At 51.8% G+C, this 6361-nt stretch overlaps 1 pseudogene; it reads left to right on the top strand.

Annotated features, from left to right (window-relative positions):
- Positions 1 to 829: 829 nt before the first annotated feature.
- On the top strand, positions 830 to 1668 carry LOC146830543 (28S ribosomal RNA; annotated as a pseudogene; the record flags this gene model as incomplete).
- Positions 1669 to 6361: the final 4693 nt, after the last annotated feature.

Raw genomic sequence — 6361 nt, 5'->3', positions numbered from 1 at the left:
AATTTAAGCATATTACTAAGCGGAGGAAAATAAACTAACCCGGATTCCCCCAGTAACGGCGAGTGAAGAGGGAAGAGCCCAGCACCGAATCCCCGCCTGTGCGGGAAATGTGGCGTACAGAAGACTGACTCCCCGGCGTCGCTCAGGGGGCCCAGGTCCTTCTGATCGAGGCTCACCCCGTGGACGATGTTAGGCCGGTAGCAGCCCCCGGCGCGCCAGGATCGGGTCAGGTTGCTTGGGAATGCAGCCCAAAGCAGGTGGTAAACTCCATCTAAGGCTAAATACAGGCGCGAGACCGATAGCCAACAAGTACCATAAGGGAAAGTTGAAAAGAACTTTGAAGAGAGAGTTCAAGAGGGCGTGAAACCATCGAGAGGTAAACAGGTGGGGTCCGTGCAGTCCGCCCGGAGGATTCAACAGGGCGGGAAGGTCGGTGGCCCAGGAGTTCCAGATCCCCTCTGCGGGACCAGCGCCTGGGCCCTACCTGACCCCCGCAGGGCGCATTTCCTCCGGCTCCGGGTCGGCTGGGAAGGCTTAGGGGTGGCAGGTGGTGCTGCGCTCCGGCAGAGGGTGTTACAGCCCCCCTGGCAGCAGAGGGAGATTCGACCACCTCCGCACCCTCCCCAGGGCACCCATCCCCGGGCACCCCTCGGGACATGCCGGGGCGGTTGAAGGGACGGAGCCCCCTGCTCCAGGCGCGACTGTCGACTGGGGCGGACTGTTCTCAGTGTGCCCCGACCCTGATGCGCCGCCGGGCGGGGAGGCCCAAGCCGGGCGCCAGGGGTCTGCGGCGATGTCGATTACCCACCCGACCCGTCTTGAAACACGGACCAAGGAGTCCAACACGTGCGCGAGTCAGAGGGCCAATCGAAACCCTGTGGTGCAATGAAGGTGAGGGCCGGCGCACACCGGCTGAGGTGGGATTCCCGCCGCGCTTCTAGCGGTGGGCGTACCACGGGCTCATCTCACACGCTCCGTCGGGGAGGTGGAGCATGAGAGTGCTTGATAGGACCCGAAAGATGGTGAACTATGCTTGGGCCGGGCGAAGCCAGAGGAAACTCTGGAGGAGTCCGTAGCGGTCCTGATGTGCAAATCGGTCGTCCGACCTGGGTAAAGGGGCAAAAGAGTAATCGAACCACCTAGTAGCTGGTTCCCTCTGAAGTTTCCCTCAGGATAGCTGGCGCTCGGAGCCCCCAGTTTTATCTCAAAAAGTGAATGATCAGAGGTCTTGGGGCCGAAACAATCTCAACCTATTCTCAAACTTTAAAGGGGTAAGAAGCCCGGCTCGCTGGCGTAGACCCGGGCATGGATTGCGAGTGCCTAGTAGGCCACTTTTGGTAAGCAGAACTGGCGCTGCGGGATGAACCGAACGCCGGGTTAAGGTGCCCAATGCCGACGCTCATCAGACCACAGAAAAGGTGTTGGTTGATATAGACAGCAGGACGGTGGCCATGGAAGTCGGAATCGGCTAAGGAGTGTGTAACAACTCACCTGCCGAATCACCGAGCCCTGAAAATGGATGGCGCTGGAGCGTCAGGCCCATACCCGGCCGTCGCCAGCGCTGAGAGCCATGGGGGTTAAGCCGCGACGAGTAGGAGGGCCGCTGTGGTGCGCACAGAAGCCCGTGGCGAGGGCTAGGGTGGTGCCGCCGCAGGGGCAGATCTTGGTGGTACTAGCAAATATTCAAACGAGAACTTTGAAGGCCGAAGTGGAGAAGGGTTCCATGTCAACAGCAGTTGAACATGGGTCAGTCGGTCCTAAGAGATGGGCGAGGGCCGTTCGGAAGGGAAGCAAGTCCTCCATCCTGCGTGGATTCCGCTTGCCAAGGCTTGTTGGGTCCTAACTCGACATCGACGCCGCCGACAGCAAGAGCCTTCGTGGGACAACTCGCCTCCTGGTTCTGGACGTCCTCGATGCCTCCTGGTACCCGTGGCTGCTGAGACAAGCTTCTCCTCCTCACCTGCATCTTCACGACATCGCCTGGCTCCTTCCTGGTTCCTTCCTGGTCCCGGGCTAGTGACTCAGACTCTGTCCCCTTTTCTTGCAGGACTCCTTCTACTTGATTCCATCCCCGGAATCCACTGGACCCTCTTCACTGACTGCCTGTCAGCAACTTTTCTTCAGGCATCCATAGGAGTCAACGACGAAACCCGACGCAAGTTCACACCTATGCACCCGCAGCCCGTCGGCTAGGTAACTTGAGTACTCCGGTGCTCACAAGGGTATTGACTATCCAAGGGTCTAGTTTCCAAGTCTCGAATTCCTAGCTACTTCAGAAGTGTCCTAAAACTCTTAATTTCTAACTATCACTATTTCTATTGACTCTTACGCATTATGCGTGAGTGTTTCCACTCTGCACCTGAATCCCGTGGGCCTCCTACTTCCTAATCCCTGGTAGGTTAGTCTAGCCCCAGCGATTCCCTAGGCCTAGGCCTATCCTGTGTTCGTGACAGTGGTTCTTATACCACTTACTTAGTATATGGTTTGTGTGGCCCCTAGGGCCTAATTGTATTACTTACCTGTGTGACTTATGTATGCTTAAATAAGACTGTGTTGTACTTACCTCTAATCTCATAAAGAGTGCTGAGGGTGTTTTGACTTAGAATAAATACATTCTATTTTTTATATATCTGTTGTGGTGTCCTTTCATTTGATATTCAAGGGATTACAAATGGCATAACAGCTGGCTTCACATGCCATACAGAGTTTAGACTAAGACTGCTCTTGTCCATGCTACCACTAGGATAGCTGGTCTATAAGGTTGACTTTACAACCAATCACCATAAGGGTTGTTTGGACTGATACAAGGTGTACACTAGAATTAGTGACATCATATAGCAGGCCAACTTCTCACATTGGTGAGCAGCGGTTGGGATCTGAGCTTGCTGTTGTAAATACCATTGTAATCTTGAGATATCAAATTGAAAGATCACAGAGATATTTGTCAGGTACATATAACATAGCTTATAAATACTTAAGTTCTACTGAACTTAGCAGTTGTAGGTTGAAGGGCCTAACACACCCTGACTACAACTACTAGAGAGGTTTTAGTAGATACAACTAGTGTAGGTAGGTGCACACACCACATCCTCACTAGATCATGTCTCTGAGAGGAGATCAAGATGATTCTCTCTCAGGAGAGGTAAATCCTAGAAGGATACCCTCTAGATATGATACCCTAACTTTTCAGGAGATGTGACAATTCTGTACCTCCAGAAAGTTAAAACAGGGTTCCAACCCTACCCTTATTTATCTAGTGGAGATCCTAGAAGAGTATGATGCTCAGAAAGCCTCCCAGGATAGTACCTTAGGCAACAGTGAGGGCCTACCCTCTACAGGAGACTCCCCTCACCACACAGATGAGTCAGGGACTTCAGAAGATGAGGTAGATAGCCAGGTATTAGTTAAGAGACTTAGCCAGGCTAACTTAAGCCTACATGGGAGTCAGAATGGGGTCCCCCCCATTCAGACCCCCAGGTGGACTTAACCAAAGAGAGAGGAGAGAAAGAACCCCTTCAAGGGAATCTATCCACTCCCATATCTCTAATAGCTCCAGTGCCTCTTCTCATAGGGGAATGACTTCTCCCCAGAGAAGAGAGCATAAGGCCAGAATGAGGGAAGTTAATCTGAGGATTGAAAGGGAAGAACTTGCCCTTGCCAAGGAGAAACTTGCTCTGGCCAGAAAGCAAAAGTTAAGTGGGTTAGAACCCACTGGTGGCAGCATTATCCCTAAGGATAGAGACAGGGCCTATGATAATAGAAACCTGAGCAAGATTGTCCCTCCCTACAAGTGTGGGGATGACATCCACAAATGGATAACTGCTCTGGAGAGGGCCTGCAGAGTACAGCAGGTACCCCAGAGTCAGTGGGCAACTATCTTGTGGCTCTTCTTCTCTGAGAAAGGTAGAGACAAGCTCCTCACAGTTAGTGATGAGGATGCTAATAATTACACTGTCCTGAAGAGTGCTCTGATTGATGGGTTTGGCCTAACCACTGAACAATACAGGTTGTTGTTCAGGGATACCCAGAAGACACAGACTCAGGACTGGACTGACTTTGTAGATTGTGCCACTAAGGCTTGGGAAGACTGGCTATTGGGCAGTGGGGTTAAGGACTATACAGGGTTGTATAATTTGATCATGAGAGAACAAATACTTAACAACTGTCAAAACCAGCTACTGCATCAACACTTGATTGACTCTGAACTGACTTCTCCCCAAGAATTGGGAAAGAAGGCAGATAGATGGGTTAGGACAAGGGTTAAGCAGAAATCCCAGAACCAGGGGGGTGATCAGAAAAAGGCAGACCAGAAGGGTAATGAGCAGAAAACAAAAGACCAGAAGTCTTCACCAGGCCCCCAAAAGGCTCAGGGGGAGGGTGGTCCCGAAAAGGATAAAAAGAAAGATGGCCAAAAGAAACCTTGGTGCAACTATTGTAAGTCCAATTCCCATTGGTTTAGTGAGTGCACCAAAAAGGACAAGCCCCCAACCACCATTGCCCCTAAGGCAACTGTACCCCCTAGTCCAGCTGTAAGTGGTGGTTCCCAGCAAAAGGGTGTAATAGGGTTAACCCTGGGAACTGAGGTGGATCCTGGCCTTTTCAGGATACCAACTCAGGCTGTTCTGATCTGTGATGGGGACATAGCTTTGTCCTCTACTGTGGGTCCCAGTAACCTGGGCAAGTACAGACAGACTCCTTTAATCAACCATAGAATGGCTCAGGCCTACAGGGACACCGGGGCTAGTGTCACAATGGTGACACCTGCCTTTGTGGACCCTGGACAGATCATGCTAGGTGAGAATTACCTAGTGACCAACGCTAGCAATGCCACTACCTCCCATAGTGTGGCAATTGTTAACTTCTCCTGGGGAGGGGTAACTGGCCTCAAGAAAGTTGTGGTAAGTTCAGACCTTCCTGTAGAGTGTCTGTTGGGAAATGACCTTGAAACTTCAGTTTGGTCTGAAGTGGAGTATAGGACCCATGCAGAAATGCTGGGAATAGATGCACATGTCCTTGCTGTGACTAGGTCATAGGCCAAAAAGTGCAACACTGAACAAGTGCTGGATCCTGGGACAATGGACCAGTCACAACCCAAGAGAAAGAGCAGTAGGGGTAAGTCTGTGCCTTTCCCCCTGCCTCAGGTGGAGGATCAGCTCTCACAGGAGGATGATTCTGAGAGCCCTGAAGGAACTGTCCTAGAAGAACTGGAACCTGATCAGGTTGAGTTTCTTGGGACAGGGGGACCTTCAAGGGCAGATCTGAGGCAGGCCCAGTTAGACTGCCCCTCCCTTGAACCCCTCAGACAGCAGGCTGCTGCTGAGGCTGCAGGGAATGCTCAAGGTACCCATAAAGTGTATTGGGATGAAGGGCTCCTGTACTCAGAGGCTAGAGACCCCAAGTCTGGTGCTTCCAGGAGGTTGGTCATACCCTTGAGTTTCAGAGGCTTCCTTCTTACCTTGGCCCATGATATTCCCCTTGCAGGACACTTGGGCCAGAACAAGACCTGGGACAGACTTGTCCCTCACTTTCACTGGCCTCACATGTCAGAAGATACCAAGGAGTTTTGTCGCTCCTGTGTCACCTGCCAAGCCAGTGGCAAATCAGGTGGCACCACAAAGGCCCCCCTAATACCACTACCTGTGGTGGGGGTTCCCTTTGGGAGAGTGGGGATAGACATTGTAGGACCAATGGACCCCCAAACAGCATCTGGGCACAGATTCATACTGGTGATAGTGGACCATGCCACCAGGTATCCAGAAGCTATACCCCTGAGGACCACAACAGCTCCTGTTGTGGCAAGGGCCCAACTTGGAGTGTTCTCCAGAGTGGGCTTTCCAAAGGAGGTTGTCTCTGACAGAGGTGCCAACTTCATGTCAGGTTATTTGACTGCAATGTGGAAGGAGTGTGGTGTAAACTACAAATTCACTACCCCCTATCACCGACAGTGCAATGGGCTTGTGGAGAGATTCTACAAGACACTAAAAGGGACGATAAAAGGTTTACCAGACAAGCTTAGGCGAAGATGGGACATCCTTTTACCCTGCCTTCTGTTTGCTTACAGAGAGGTCCCACAAAAGGGGGTTGGCTACAGCCCTTTTGGGCTTTTGTTTGGGCATCCTGTAAGGGGACCCCTGTGTCTAGTAAGGGAAGGATGGGAGAGACCTCTCAGACAACCTAAGCTGGATATAGTGGATTATGTGCTTGGCCTCCGCTCAAGGATGGCAGAGTACATGAAGAAGGCTTCTAAAAACCTTGAGGCAAGCCAAGAACTCCAAAAAGCTTGGCATGACCAAAAGGCTGTGCTGACTGTGTACCAGCCAGGACAGAAAGTGTGGGTGTTGGAGCCAGTGGCCCCAGCAGC

This window comes from Triturus cristatus, chromosome 5_1 (genome assembly GCF_964204655.1).
Source record: "Triturus cristatus chromosome 5_1, aTriCri1.1, whole genome shotgun sequence".
In the NCBI taxonomy this organism is placed as follows: domain Eukaryota; kingdom Metazoa; phylum Chordata; class Amphibia; order Caudata; family Salamandridae; genus Triturus; species Triturus cristatus.
Note: the sequence above shows the minus strand (reverse complement) of the source record. Positions and strands in the feature narration are given on the sequence as shown.